Source organism: Dermacentor albipictus, chromosome 6, assembly GCF_038994185.2.
Source record: "Dermacentor albipictus isolate Rhodes 1998 colony chromosome 6, USDA_Dalb.pri_finalv2, whole genome shotgun sequence".
In the NCBI taxonomy this organism is placed as follows: domain Eukaryota; kingdom Metazoa; phylum Arthropoda; class Arachnida; order Ixodida; family Ixodidae; genus Dermacentor; species Dermacentor albipictus.
In genome coordinates this window covers 74,491,083-74,507,321 of record NC_091826.1, presented here as the reverse complement: position 1 = coordinate 74,507,321, position 16,239 = coordinate 74,491,083, and the positions used below count along the sequence as shown (strand labels likewise).

The following is a 16,239-nucleotide window of genomic DNA, read 5'->3' as shown; positions in this document are numbered from 1 at the left end:
AATGCTGGAAAAATGACAGAGCTGACAGGGATGTACAGAAAGAGTTCTGCACTGGCTGAAGGACTGCCCCACACTGGAGTTGGTAATGTTGCGTTTATTGGAGTAGAACAGTAAGTGCACTTCTATTAAATATGTGACAGTCAATGCAGAAACATAAGGCAGACGAGCAGATGTGGCACATTTTTTTCAGGGCCCTCCATGCCTACTACTGCATTTCTAGTCTTCCTGTGCTCTTCGTATAAGCCCCTGTTCAGCCAAGGTTTTTACTCCATGACAGTTGCTCTACTGGGTTCGTAGCAATATTGAAGAAAAAAATGAAATGGTTTTCAAGAACTTTTGACGCCCTGACACAGTAACTTCAAGGACCTCGTGCGATTTTTTTAGTAGTTTGGACAGGCAATAACTTGTTCAACAAAATCGTTAACTTTAATGCAAACAAAAGAATACAAAACAAATCGCATTTCACTGATTTCAAACATTTGAAAGACTGCTAATTTGCCTTTCACCGCCCATCACTAAACGCACACAAGGAAGCATTTCAAGAAATTGCTCCAAGTTTTTCTGCAATAGCACAATTAACTACTTGGACCTGCAACATTTGCATTTTTGAATACTGTTTGGTTTGACAGTGTATGGGGTGTCATCTGTTGCCTCAGCTTTTCACCACCAAATAAGCAATAGTCATTTGTAATTTCCTTTTATTGTGTCTGTAGCTCTCAATTTACTTATCACAGCTTTTCTTTGAATGCCTCAACTGTTGAGCTTCCTGCTTCTGCTCCTCCAAGTACATTTGTCGCCGGTTCCATGTGCCTAAAACTGGTATCTGCAGCTCCTTTGTAATTTCAACTTTAAGGATGTCGCTTCTATTACCTCCACAGACAATTCTCTGTGACATGCAAAGAGTGTCACAGAAGAGAAAAACAAACGCTTGGCAATGTCTGCTATGTCTAGCCAAGTGTACAAATTTAAGGACTTTCCAGTACTTCTAAAAATTCCAGGGTTTTCAATGCCTTCAAAATGGCATTTTAGAAATAAAGGATTTTCAAGGATCGCTACAAACCCTGGGTTCTAACACCTAAGTAATTTTACAAGCTTATTTTGGCATGGAGTTCAGAAATTCATGCTTTTTAGCTAACGCTGCACTATCTCTGTACATTGAAGCCACGAGAGCGCAACCATTTTGGAGTAAAGAAAAATACTGAAAGCTTTTAATACCACTCTTTTTCTATGGAGCTTCGTATTGCCTAGTTAGGTTTAAGAATGTGCCTGGTTTTGGTGGGCGTTTCTTCGACATTTTCTGTGAGAAGTAGATGACTAACCCCCGTATTCAGAAATGTACACTAATACAAAGCTCATGCTTGACTTTATATAAACGACGCCTGGTGCGAACGTCCCCCGGACGCTCACTGCCTTTCTTTTGGTGCGTTCACGAGTTGCGTCATTTAGATAAAGTCAAGCATGGGCTTCAAGTTACGATGCATTTCTGAATATGGAGGTAAGCGCGCGCAATTCCGAGCAACGCATTGTGCCATTGACACCAAGAGGAAACGGGGAAAACAAAGTTAACGCCCTATACTCCTAAACATTCGCGTACCTGTGGTGTGCGTGTATCGTGGAATAAAAAACAGCGCAAACACCAGGACGAAAAAAAGCATCAACCACACCAGCGCTTCGTGGTGTTGTCCATGTTTTTGCGTCGTCCTTGTGTTGCGCTGTTTCTTCTAAAATGCTCAACCAACTAGCCGGCAAGTCTATCCTGTGCATATATATTGAACACACGTATGAATGTAGATGGTCATCGAAGCTTTTAGAACGAGCACTGCCACAGGATACGAGCAGTGCACGCGTAACAAGTGGACACATTAGTCATTTAAACATGCGTGCCAATGCATGTGACGCGGCTATCGGCATAAGCAGTCTCCAAATTCTGGAATGCATGCTCTTCAAAACGCTAACGATCCGCTGCTAATGCAGGACAATAGCTCACAGTGGACTGAACCAATCTCTAAACTAATGCACTTGAAAGGAACGCCTACACGGCAGCGTGAGGCACGTCGAAATGCCTGGTACTGGCGTCGCAGTTGACCACATACGAATGGAACTGGCGGAAAAAATAAACAGAAATGCTCAGCAGTATACGCGCGACTTAAATTCACATACGTGGATGGTTGGCACGATACTTTGTATCCGCGTATTTTCGGAGCACATATAATGCATGGACTGGAAAAGCACTCGATCGTGAGCTGAACGGCACATTTGTTATTTTCCTGGGGTGACGACAAGCCGTGAATAGTTCTCACGTCGTCGTCTACGTTGTATTCCTCCGTTAGTCGTAGCAAGGAATGGAAATCATGCAAACGCAAACGTATTCCAGTACACAACAGCACAGCACACTGCAGAGAAACTCCACCCACCGCAGCCGATTCCTCAAATACATTTGTTATGTATATAACCTCTAAAAGAACACGACTAAGCGTGGTGGCTCTGTGGTGTAATGGTTAGGATGTGTGCTTTGAATTGTATAGATGCGGTGTACGCGGGTTCGAATCCACGTGATGTATAGAGCAATGTATTAGTTCTCCATATGTATGTGATTCCCTTGACTATGGTGTTCTAATTAGATTATGTGTCTCCTGATAGTGAAATGTGCGAAGAAAATTGCGGATTAAATGGAAATTCGCTTTTTTTTTCTCCGCATGCAGTGGCGTTCGGGACGCATAGGCCGATTCCGAGCAGTCACGCCTCATGGTAGGCAGCAAATAGCCAGGAAAAAATGACTTTAAAATCCTGCATAACATTGCTCATGCCTATTCTGAAGGCCGCTCGGAATTGGGCCACTGAGTCTGAGGAACCGCCTAGGGAACGGTGTATCAGCGACCCTAATTTGATCTGATTTCCTGCCTGCATGCGTGGCCAGGACTTCGCTAAGAGGGTATTGGGAAGAGTACTAGCACTCTGTTTGGGGGAGTAGAAGTACTCGGTCTGGTGGAGTGCCATTACCCCTACGGTGAGAGTATTACCACTCTGCGGAAGAGTACTAGCACTCCCAGTGGCAAGAGTATTATCACTCTGCAGAAGAGTACTAGCAATCCCTTGCGCTGGAGTAACGAAACTCTGTCAACAGGAGTTGACCTACTCTCTCTCAAAGAGGGTCGATCTACTCTCGAAAAGAGAGTGAAATATGGGACAAGCCGCTACTCCCTCAAAGGGAGTGCCCGGCACTCTCTTAGTTTTTAGAGTGCACTCTCGGTGATCGTCGAAATCTGATGAGCGGGTCAAGCGCGCCGGTTTTTACACATGACAAATCGAACTTTCCACAGTATTCATAGAGAAACAGATTCAAAAAGAGCGGACACTCCCATAGAGCCCAGCGGCCGAATCGACTGTTGCGCGCAAAGCGGATGGTATTAACGCCTTCCGGTTTCGGTTTTCGGCGCGCGCGTTCTGGACGCCAGCTGGTACACGCTACGCCGGCTTAGCTGATCGCCGCAGCGTTTATCCTTTTTAACGCGATAGCGTTAAGGAGCTCGTGTCGCAGAAAAGCCGGTGTCGTCGGCGTCGGTGTCGGCGTCAGCGTTTTTGCGGCGTTGACCGTGAGCGATAAATCACGGCAGGCACTCCATAAATAAAAAGCAACTTCCAAGATGGTCTGGGTGGGAATCGAACCAGGGTCTCCGGAGTGTGAGACGGAGACGCTACCACTCAGCCACGATTTCGATGCTTCCAAAAGGTACAAACGCGCCTCTAGTGAATGCGGTGTTGCCTTCGAAACGAGCCGTGGAAAGTTATACTGTGGTGTATATAGGTAATTATGAACATGTAACTTACAGAAGTCGCAATTACACAAGTAGCGAAGTGCGTTTCGCTGCATTTCTTCTGCGCTTTCCGCACACGGAGAGCCATCTTGCGGCAAACACAGAAGAGCCCCTCCTCTCCATGTACGGCGCTGCCCCGAATGATGGCGCGCCACGCGCGCATTGGAGCTGTCGCGGTTCGGACTCTCTCCCCTGACAACGCTTCGCCTCGCTCCCTCCGCAGAATCAAGCGTCCTTCCTTTCTTTAGATCACTATCTCTCTATCTCTCTGCCCGTGCCGATCACGGCGTTTGGCTGGCGTGCATCATTTCCCCCTCCGGGATACCGAGTTCTTCGGTTCGCTCCGCTTGCTCAGGCGCACGTTTCATTGCTGCGCCCCGCGTTGCTCGACCATATGGCTCGACGCTCACCGCGTCTGATGCGGGGCGCCTCGTAAGTGATGGCTGCCCTGTAGCCCATTGTCTTACACCCATTGGCGGGTCGACGGGAACGCTCTCGCGTTCCACTCTTGAAGGCGAAGCTTAAGCGTCCTCCAATTTTTTTCTCTTCTATTGCTGAACCACGCTAGGCCTTGCCGTGGAATCGTTTTATTATTTAGTAAAAAAGAGTGCGGACGATCTTTGCAAGCCTCCGCCGAATCTTTGTCACGTGCAATTTCATAAAGAAAAGGCAAGACGTGCTGTGTAATTATGGAATGTTTATTTTGCTCGATAATAATTCTGGTTCCGGGCTTCTTGTGCATTGATCCTATGTAGTGGCAATAGGTAAGCAGCAGTCATTGCCGTACGAAGCTCCACTCAATGCCATAAACTAAAAAGAAGTGAATTACAAGCATGTATCATTTTTGTATATTGTCCTAACAGGAATATTGCGTGTAGAGGCGAAACGTGCGTAAGTGGTGAATGAGCGGCATTACAGATAAATTCAATTTTGCATACATTTCATAGCTAATAGACTCCTCCCAAATAATGCCATAACATATGAAGAAAACATCCGATTTTCGAGCATCACTGCCTTCCCGGGCATTACTTCCTTCACTTTAAGAGCACAAATACACCGATGACCGCGCGTTTCCCAAACAACTCGGCCTCATTTCCAAAACAACTCGGCCTCAGTCGACGCGATGCTACGCCAAATACACCGAGGTGGCTACAACACAGGCTCTCAGCCAGACCACGTTACACGTTCGCAGAATGCCTTCTAGTCGCACTCAAGAAAAATTCGTCGGTGCAATCCTGTTTTCAGCCACTCTGAAGAGAGAAATCTCAAGTTCTTTAGGTCATCGGCGCTTTCTTTTACTCGTCCTGCCAGCACAAGCAACACACTCCCGTGTCAACACTCTTGGCAATGGCTCGTCACGTTTTGTGCAAGAGCGAGTACCGAAATAAGGAATATGTTATTGCAGAGCCGTAAAAAGCGTCCGAAACTTGTCCCACTAAATTTCAGTACATGCCAAACTGACTCACCATGGCCGGCTTGCTTTTTTGCTAAAAGCTTCACAACCCCAGACGCGTCAAGCATGCCTCAAAAGTATCCCAAAATGTTACGAAATGAATGACAATAATTTTTCAGGTCAGAGAATGCGTCGCAAGCTTCTCCCAGTAAGATTCAGTACATGTGAAATTAACTGCGGCACACAGCCGAGCTGCATTTCGCAAACTCTGCAACTTTAAAAGTACCCCAAAATGTAGCGACATTAGTTACAGGAATGTCTATGGTCAGAGAAAGCGCCAAGGCTTGTCCCGATAAGATTCAGTAAACGCGAAACAGCGTCACACGGCCGAGGTGCTTTTCGTCACAAAGCCAGGTTGCGGCGAGTGTGCCCAAAAACTACCCTAAATAATTTATAATAATGCTCGGGCTCATATAAAACACCGCAAACATTTCCCAGTACGAGTAATTACATCAAATTAACTACGCTTGGACGGCGAAGCTGTTTTGCAATAACTGCGTCCCTATATAGGTTCAGTTTTGTGCGGTAAGCCTAAATGTGCTTCAAGGGCGTCATAGACAGTGAAACGAAATTCCTCACCTTGCTGTAGTCCAGTACTGCAGCGGTGTCGTCTAGGTGAAGACGGAACACAAGGGAACGCGAGGAGCCCGAAAAGCGGGCTACATCCAAAACATACGGGTCGCCGAGCACGCGAGCTTCGCATGTGAGGCCGGCCTCGCTCGCTCCTGTGGCATGTCTGGCGCATGACGCATGCACTCGCGTCTGGCGTGCCGCTAGCTTGTTGCTAGGCAACACAAGAAAAATAGGTCGTAAAGTATAAGTTCATTTTACATTCTTCTTTTTTTATGCTCGGGTCAGCTAACGGATGTAGTTGAAACTAGGCGTGACGTGCTTCCTGTTGCCAGTTTTTGCCGAGTGTCCCCTCTTGTTGAATTTCTTTCCCTATGGAGTAATCGTTAGTGCCAGCGTGTCTTCCAGGTAATTCTACACCATTCGCATCGCGAATACAAGCAACAGATTACACAAGGTTCAGCGACAGCAGACAACCAACAAAACCATCGATAACATTCCAGAAAATTCCGACACATGTAGGGGCATCCTGCACTGAGCGATAGCATTTGTTAGACGATGAGGAGGAGGAGGAAAAAGCTTTATTAATTACTGAGAGGGAAGAGGGTAATAAGGAGAAGGGTAGCGTGGGCGGGACGCGGTTGGGTGATTCTCTATTCGCAGGCACCAGTGGTCTTGGCTACTCTCTCCGCCTGGTCCAAGAGGACCCTTTCGGCCCCCGTCCCCGGCCGAGCGAGGAGGATCTCCCACGGCTTCCTATTGTAGGTAAGCATCTCAGGCGAGTTCGCTTTTAGTGGTGTTTTTGTACATTCCCACACCACACACCACATGTGGCAGCGACGGCCACGCACCAAACCATGGACAAGCGCCGGCATGTAGTGTGCGATTCATATGGTGTGCTCTTTCCAAGTGGGGATAGGTATGTGTCTGTATTCTTCTGTATGCGCGGGCTTGTACCCTCAGTTGCCGATGCGGGGGGCAAGGCGCACTCTCGTGCGACGTTGGTGTTCGAGGGTGTCTCTGGATGTGCGTGGACTATCTTGGAAAGGGATGTGGTTCCCCGCTCGGTTTGTGAGTTCTCGAGCTAGGGAGTGGGCCCTCCCATTGCCTGGGATGCCCTCGTGTCCTGGACACCATATGAATGCATGTTCTTCTTGGAGTGCGTCGCCTAAGGTTCTCAGCGCTGTTCATGGTAATCTGCCTTGCATGTACATTGTACATGGTGTTTGAGAGTCGGAGATAACCAGTGCCGAGTGCCCGGCGCTGTCGCTGTGTTTGATTGCGATCGTGATTGCTGAGGCTTCGGCAGTGGCTGTGCATGTTGTGTTTATTGAGGCCGTTATTTCGGCTCTTTTCCGCTGCTTGTTGCGAACTGCTACTATGAAGTGTCCTCTAGCAGTCCGAGCGGCATCCGTGTACTGCAATTCTTTATTATTCACAAAGCTTTTGATAGGTTACTTGGCTCGGACTTATTTTCGGCCTTTGTGGTATTCGGCATTCATGTTCTTTGGTATCGGTGTGGCTTGCATTTACTTCCTGATGTGGCCTGATAGCTGGTGGATTTGGTCAATGCAATATGGTGGTTTCACGGAACATCTTAATTCAGTTAGCAGTTGTTGTCCGGCTTGTGTGAGACACAGGCGCTCTGTCTGATTTATTATAACCACTGCCTTGAGCTCTTCAAAGGATTTGTAAGCTCCTGTGTGATGTAGGTTTTCATTTCCGGTGTTCATTGGTGTTCCTAGCGCCACCTTGTACGTGTACCGTATGATCTGGTCCACCATCTTGATTTCTGTGCGATTTAAGTTTTTATAGGGTAGAGCATAAGTTATCCGGCTTTTGACAATAACTTGAACGAGTCGTATTCTTTCACTTTCGTATAGGCCTCTCTCTTTCCTTGTAATTATTCCTATTAGTTTTCCTGTTTGCTTAGTTGTCGCCTTCAGGGTCGCGATAGTGTGTTCCGCTCGCCTGTTGCTTTGTATCCAGAGGCCCAAGACACAAACCTTGGTCTTTTCTGGAAGCATGCGGTTCTCTAGTTGGAGGTGTAGGTTTGGCCTGTTACGGTAGTTTCGTCCATGGACTCTGATTCATTCGGACTTTTCTTGTGCACACGCCATGCCGTGTTCTGTCACGAAGTTTTGGACGGTGTTGATGGCTTCGTGTAGGGTGCTTTCTTTGTGGCCTAACAATCCTGTGTGCATGCATCAGGTGATATCATCCGCATAGAGCGCGAATTTGAGATGTTGGATTTAATGCAGCCTTCTTGTCAAATTGTTCATGCCAATGTTAAACAATAATGGCGAGAGTGTAGCTCCCTGTGGAGTTCCTTTCTTGGTGAGGTTGAGCTTGGGTTATCGTATATCTTCTAAACCTATCATGGCAGTCCTACCAGTTAAGCAGGGTTTGACGTAGTCAAAAATTATCTTTCCGCATCCCATTTCTTCTAGTTCCTCCATGATTAGTTTATGGGACATGGTGTGTAATGCCGCTCTTTAGGTCCAACGCCACCATTATGATTTCTTCTCCAGTTACCACGTTGTTTATTACTTCGTCTCTCAGCCTAAGGAAAACCTCCTGTGTTGAAAGACGTTTGCGGAAACCATACATGTACACCGACAGGAGCTTGTGACTTTCGATATAATCGGCTAACCTGGTGAGTATCACTTTTCCAACTTTTTCACTTTTTCCCGAGACGTGACGTAAGTGAGATTGGTCTCAAGTTCTGAGTAGTTTCCTGTTTTCCCGGTTTAGGGATTAGGACTATGGTGGCTTCCTTTCCTTGCTGTGGAATAGTGCCAGGTTCCCATAAGCCCTTGTTGAAGTAGTCGACTAGTCGTCCGAGTTGCTCATTGCTGAGGTTGCGCAGCATTGCGTTAGAGATGCCGTCCCCTCCGGGTGCTGTGTTTCGTGTCATGTCCTGTGCCGCTGCGTATAGTTTTGCAACCCTAACGGGCTCATCTAGAGGTTTGTTTGTCGGCCCTTTGTAGCCGAGAGATTCGAAGCTATCGCCCCCTGTTTTGATGTATTTGAGCTTGAGCACTTGGATCAGTATATCGGTGCCACCTTTGTGTTCACCTACAAGATTGCGTATCGTTCTCGCTGTTGCCGTCTTTGTAGAGTTCGGGTCTATCATGCTACGTAAGATAGCCCATGTCTTAGCGGTGGATAACGTCCCTCTCAGTGAATCGCGATATTGGAGCCAATTTTCCGCTTGCAGCTGTCTGGTATACTCATTTGCTTGGTCCGCTAACATTGCTATTGTTGCCTTAAGTTATCTGTTCAGTCTTTGATTATTCCAGGGCTTGGTTGAGCTGCGCCGTCTCTCCCACAGGTGCAGAAGGTGTGGGTCGATTGCAGGTGTTTTCACGTTAATGGATACGTTTTCTGTTGTGGCGTCGTGTGCGACTTTGAGTTCCTTTGCCCAGTCGTCAGCTGTGTTTGGAGGTGTTATCGACATTGGATATTTCGTATACGCCGTCCAGTTTTTAATTCTGGACTGCTTTGGTGGAAGTTTAAGCCGGCGTGTGGTCATTGAATAGGGTTACCTATCGCCGAAACAAAAAGTATAAAGACATGTTAGGGCACGCAAAACTCAGCCAACAGCAATCCCCCGTAATAAAAGCATGTTGTCGCCCCAGGTACAAAACCTGCAGGCATCTTCAAAGTGACATTAAAATTAAAAGCACCGCAAATAGTTATACACATGAAGCCAAAGCTAGCTTCACTTGTACAAGTTCGGATGTTATTTATATGCTTCAATGTTACTTCTGTAAAAAACAATACATAGGTGAAACAGGTCAATCAATGAACGTCAGATTAAACGGACGCCGCGCGGACACAGCTAAAAAGCTTCCCAAAGCCGTCGCCAAGCATTTCAACCAAGCAGGTCATAACTTTGATAAACTTAAACTCTACATCTTACAGTCAAATTTCCGTTCTGCACGAGAAAGAAAATAGAGAGAACCATACCGTATCCATAGGTTCAAGACCTTGCAACCAATAGGCATAAACGTTTCAAAGGGAGCTTTAGATTCTATTCGCTATGCTAAATTTCAAGCTATATGCAACAACACTTAGTTTGGTTTCTTGGCGTTTCCTTTTTTTTTCTTCCTTTCCTTTCCTCCTTTTTTTTTTCAACCGGCGTGTCAGACGCCGTTGACACGCCGGCTAACACGCGTGCGTTGACACGTGGTTGACAGACTGGGAGGGGGGGGGGTGAGGAGGGGTCCCTGGCCTTGGCTTTGTGCTCGGTATTTCCTTATTGTCAATCCGACACGTTAACACACCTTCCCTCGTTGCCGCACCCACTCGCCTTACACCCTCTCTCCTTTAGTAGAACCCACCGATATATACTGTGGCGAGGAAAGCATACGTCGCCATGAAGAAGACAAGTCCACTTGCCGAAACGTTGGCTCCTGCTTTCACCTTGTTCTCGTTTTTGCTCATCGTAATAACATAGTGGTCACTTCCCAGATTTTCGTATAAATTCCTGTATTGTCCATCCGCTACCATTAGTGTGAAGGTTAGGTCGGGTTAGGTGTCCCCACACACGCTATTTCCTAATCTAGTGGGTGTTAGTGGGAGATTTACTAGTTCTAGTTCATACCTGTCTAATTTCTACGAGGCCCTTTGGGGGTATATCGTCGGTATCCCCAATCGGTGTGGGGAGCGTTGAAGTCGCCTAGGAGTACGAATTTGCCTTTTCCTCCCAGGTCACCAAATGCGTATTCAATATTTGACGCAAAGTCCGTTCGACTTCCTTGGGAGGGTTGTATATGTAGCAAATAAAGGTCTTTGCTCTCCCTTTCTTCGATGTCTGTAGTTCAATGTTTTGGTGCTCGGTTGCGCATTGAGCGACATAGTGTGAGCTCATCGCTATTCCTTTATGCGCTAATGTAGCAACCAGTGGGTACTGTTGATTCGTAACTGTGTAGTGATCCCTTTCGTACTTCTTGGAGGCATATAATATCAGGTTTGCTGATGGCCGAATTCATGTATGTCTGTAGCGCTGCCACTCTTTCCAAAAAAGAGCGGCAGTTCCAGTGCCATATCTCAGCGTGTCTGCGGCTCTGGGCGTTTTACTGGCCATTGGTGATCACGCTTTTGACGTCCATCGAATCCGAGATTATGCCATTCTTCGCTTTTCTAGCCGACGGTGTGCTGTGGTTGCTAATCGTTCTTTTACGCAAGGGCCTTTGTCGGGCTGTTTCTTCTACGTATCCTTCAAGTTCCTGTAAATCATCGTATAGCTGTTCTTGGAAGTTTTGGATGCTTTGCAAGTGTTTCACAAGGAGTTGTAATGTTTCGTCCGTAGAGCATGTCGCTTCCGTGTGTTCTTGTTGTGCCGCATCTATGGGTTTTGCTTGTTCCGCCTTAGCTGTGAGTTGGCTTTTAAGTGTGGTGATCTCCAGCCTAAGTTCTTCTAAGCTTCGTATCAGTTGCCTATTTTCTAATACAATCTGTTGGTATTCCGGCTTCGATGTTATGGCAGGCGTGGTATGAACCATCCCCACCCAGCTCACCTTGTTATCGGTGTTTTCCTTCTTCCTTGTTGGAGTGGGAGATCTTTGCCTGGATCCTGTAAGGATGGGCTGGCAGTTGAAAGTGGGATGGTCTGAAGAGTCAGAGTCCTTATGTCGCCTTCGTCGCTCTCTTGATCGGGATCGCTGTCGTCGTGGCGACACCGCTTGTAGGTCTTCTTGGCGCTTTAATGGTGGCCATCCGTCGTCGTCCGTTTCAGCAGTGTCGTACCACCGTGGCCTTGGTACAGACTCCTTGATCGGAGTTTTGGCTAGTCTGGATGAAGTCTTCCGAGGCGTTTTGTTGTTCTGCCGTGACTGTTTGCACCGTTTCTTGCAGTCCTTCGATCCGGCAAGATGCTCCTCTCCACAAGTGGAGGAGGTGGGTTTACATTCGTGCTCCAGCTCTGGCTCATAAGTGCCGCATTTGCTGCATACTGAGATATGAGGTTGAGGGCACGCGTCCGTCCTGTGGCCTGTGTGTATGCAGGCGTTGCAGAATTGTATGGTGTTCTTGAACGAGCAACAGGGCATTTCTCCTCCCACGCAGTAGACAAAGCGTGGTATCATGGGGCCATAGAAGGTAATGACCGCTGTCTTTGTTTCCGCAAGCGTGCGCGCTGGTAGTATCTCCACTCCTTGCGCTCTGATGCGTAGGTTGGATTGGAATATTTCCCGACTCGTTTGCGGGGCCAATCCGTGCACTACACCTTTCTTTGTGTCTTCTCCGGCCATCACGTAAGCGTTTAGTGCGCGTTGTTTGCCGTTGATAGCGAGCGTCCTTATCTTCCTGACTATATCTGCTACTTCTTGTTGGGGGTAGATATGATAAAGATGTTTGATCCTGGCTTTAGTCGTAAAAGGAAGTGTTCCCTCTCACCTTCCTTTGTGTGGCCATAATGACCGCTTCGGAAATCTGCGGTGCTGTCAAGTCTTTAATTGGTAGCCGTTGATGCGGTCGGACTATTATTTTGAACTCTTTCTTTGGCAACGGAGGTAGTCTGTTGGCTCGTGGCTTTTTCTTCATCGGCAGTTTCTTGGCTGGTCCGAGGTGCTGGCTTGACGAGTCGTAGGCAGCCCTGCTGCCATGGTTTTTCTTCCAACTCTTGCGAAAGCCTTCTTCGGGCGAACCGTTAACACCGTTTGCCAGTCTCCTTTGTGCTCCTCCGGCCCGACGCGTGTGACGGGCATATCGGTGTCTTGTAGGATGATATCATACCTTTCGTCGGTGTCTGGGTGTTCATTTGTTCCCGGTCCAGGTCTGAGAGCGTCGCTCGTACTTTTAATGGTTCGTACGAGCTTGAAGCTTCAAGGTAGTTTGGTTTAGGCATGCTCGTCGAAGCGTTCGTCGCCCCCGTGGGCGTCGCAGCTCCGGCCGCAGATGCCGTCGCCACCTGTTGCGCAGCAGCCGACTCCTCCACCGTAGTCGGCGTAAGTGTTAGCAATCCGCACACGTGTGGCGGGCTCGTCCTAACCCGTATTTGCGAAAAGACGAAGGGCTCATCGCTAACACTGCACAGTGCACAGTCTGTGGATGTTCCCCAATCATGTATTCTACACGAAATTGAGCACATCGTGGGAAAAACTGGTCAAAAATTGGAGGACGCTTAAGCTTCGCCTTCAAGAGTGGAATCCGACACCGTTCCCGTCGACCCGCCAAGGGGTATAAGACAGTGGGCTACGGCGCAGCGACTACGCCCCCCCCCCCCCCCATCGGACGCGGTGAGCGTCGAGCAGTGCCGCGTTTGGCGCGGCACCGAAATGTGCGCCGGAGCAAGCGACGCACGCCTGAGCCTTAGAAACAGCTCGTTTCTAAGGCAACACCGCATTCACTAGAGACGATTTTGTACCGCTTTGAAGCATAAAGAAAAAAAAAATTCGTGGCTGAGTGGTAGCGCCTCCGTCTGACACTCCGGAGACCCTGGTTCGATTCCCACCCAGCCCATCTTGCAAGTTGTTTTTTATTCATGAAGTGCCTGCTGGGGTTTATCGCTCATGGCCAACGCCGACCACGCCGACACCGACGACACCGGCTTTTCTGCGACACGAGCTCCTTAACGTTGTCGCGTTAAAAGATAAGAAATCGCGGAATTCTGCGAAGAGGCAACCGCTCTGCTCGGCTCAACCTCGGCGTCTATCCGTTAGGCCTATGGTTACACGATGAAACGCGGTCACTCGGTAAAGTGCACGTGTCAATACGCATGCAGGTATGAACGCGGCTCTGTACACGAGATATTTTCGCTGAATTTGAGCAACATTTAAAATGTGTCTAAAGAAAGTTTTCATCGCTTAGCAGAAAACTGCCAGTCGCGTACGCACGGAGGTATACCTATCGGTTTACTGTCGCGTCTGCCTGCCTTTGGGACGGGAGTGGTCTTTTAAAAAAACAGACATTAACGACAACAACGAGCCGTAAATGCTACTCCCCGTTTCGTGCGTTCCCGGCGGCCGAGCCATTGGGTGTGGTGGGAAAATCCTAAGATTGGCGGTATGAGCCACCTGAATATTGTGGTTGCGAGCCTCGTGTATAAGTACCTGTGTGAAGAGTAATTAGGTGTATAAGTGTGAAGAACAGTGAAACTAGAAGGTTGCAAATTCTTGCACACAACATAAGAAACTTTACTTATGCTCGCCTCCAGTGGGAGCCATAGCGTTTACAACAATCCGAGGACGCCTAAGCACTTCGTATTCTTATGCGTTGTGAATGCAATAGCAATAATGTCCAATTGAACACCGCTCAACGGTCCTTCGGGTGCACTAACTTCTCGCGTGGAAGCGAGTACGCTGAGACGCTTGGCGTTTTTTGATTTTGACTTACCGAGGCGCAGTCAGAACGCAGGCGAGAACTTGCAGGGGCAAAGAACGCGCGGATAAAACAGGCTTCGAAGATCGAGAGTGAGGCTGACATGGCGTCTCGGCCATAGAGAGAGAAATTCAACAAGAAGGTACACTCGGCAAAAACTGGCAACAGGAAACATGTCCCGCCTAGTTTCAACTCCATCCGTTATAGTTGACACGAGCATCAGAAAAAAATAATGTGAAATGAACTTACAGACAACGTTTTATATATTATTCTTTCCCACTAAAACTAAAGAAGTTCTGCGTGTAAATGAACGTATACTTTGCGACTTATTTTTTTTTTGCGTTGCCCAGCAACAAGCTAGCGGCACGCCAGACGCAAGGTCGATCCAGATAGGTCGCGAAGCTTCGAGCGAAAAGCGGTTCAGTACAAATTGTCACCGACATCAGCAAGGGGGGTTATGGGAGCAACGATTGAAGCGCAAGAAAAAAGCATTTTTTTTTATTCAAGCGAGACACAGTTAGGTTTCTTCAACGAAAATAATATTCCTGGTCAATATTATATATTCGTGACGAGTTAGGAAAATACAAGCTTATTGTTTTTATTATTATTAATGAATGCATTTCTTTGCAGCGCCCATCGTTGTAGGGCGCCACTATAACTCGCAATGCAATGCACGTCTTGAAATGAGCAGAAAGGCGCGCTCGTAAAGTTCACCTGTTCAATCACGTCCCCATCACACGTTGTGCTTTTTTGCTTGCCGAAGTTTGTATGAATTTGGTGACGCGGGTAGCTTCATCGTTTCTTAATCTGTTCAGTCAAAAGCAGTGAGTTACGACCGCCAGATAACTGTGTAGTTGTTTTCGTGCGACTGCGCTGGCTGATGGGCTTGGCATCCGACGATAGGATTAGCACTCTTGCATCTAAAGCTTTCGTCGGCCTCCAAAGAAAGTATGTTCTGTGAGGGGTGCGATTTCGACAACCGTACGACTGGCCTTTTCTTGCATCGCTTTCCGCGCTGAAAGCTCGAAACGTCCATCAAGTCGAATGGCAGGGCATTTGAATATATAGCTCCAAAGGCAGGCCAACAAAACAAATTTCGCGCCTTCGAAAACAAAATGACGTCACTTATGCTTTTAACGGACATGTCATATTATTTTTTTTTTCGCTGGAGGTGTTCCCACCAGATACAGATGGCGCCAAGCCCCATGAACCGCCGATGGCCCGCCATCTTTTGAACGTATAGGCTTCTATGGAAGCTTCGCTACCAGGTATATTTACCTTGCCAGACGCGCGTGCATACGTCATGCGCCAGATATGCCACAGAAACGTGTGAGGCAGGCCGCGCATGTGAAGCTCGCGTGCTCGGCGACTCACCTGTTTTGGATGTAGGCTGTTTTTGGGGCTCCTGGTGTTCCCTTGTGTTCCGTCTGCATTTCGACACGACACCGCTGCACTACTGGGCTACGGGAAGGTGAGGAATTTTGTTTCACTGTCTGCGACGCACTTCAGGCTCATTTAGACTTAGCTCACAAAACTGAACCTATTATGGACGCAGTTATCCAAAAACAGCTTCGACGTCCAAGCGTAGTTAATGTGAGGTAATTACTCCTACTGGGAGATGTTTGCGATGCTTTCTATGTGCCGAAGCATTATTATAACATATTTCGGTAGTTTTGGGGCACGCTCGCCGCACCTGGCTTTGTGACGAAAAGTTCCTCGGCCGTGTGACGCAGTTTCGCGTGTACTGAATCTTACCGGGACAAATTCTGGCGCTTTCTCTGACCCCAGACAATATTGTAACTAATTTCGCAACTTCTTGGTGTACTTTTCAAGCACAGTTGCAGCGCTCAGAATAGTGGCATAGTTTTGCTTGTACTGAATTTTAGTGGGACAAGTTTGTGACGCTTTTTATGGCCCAGCAACAACATAACGCAAAAACATAAAGGTGTTATTATTATTATTATTATTATTATTATTATTATTATTATTATTATTCACCATATTTCGGTATTCATGCTTGTCGAAAACGCGACGAGCGATTGCCGAGAGTGATAACACGGGAGTGTGTTGCTTGCG

At 47.6% G+C, this 16,239-nt stretch overlaps 1 protein-coding gene across 1 annotated transcript in view; it reads right to left on the bottom strand.

The window, feature by feature from the left end:
• Positions 1 to 16,239, bottom strand: part of LOC139061210 (calcium-activated chloride channel regulator 1-like) — a 272,282-nt gene that overhangs the window by 197,971 nt on the left and 58,072 nt on the right. The gene's annotated exons all lie outside the window — the stretch shown is intronic.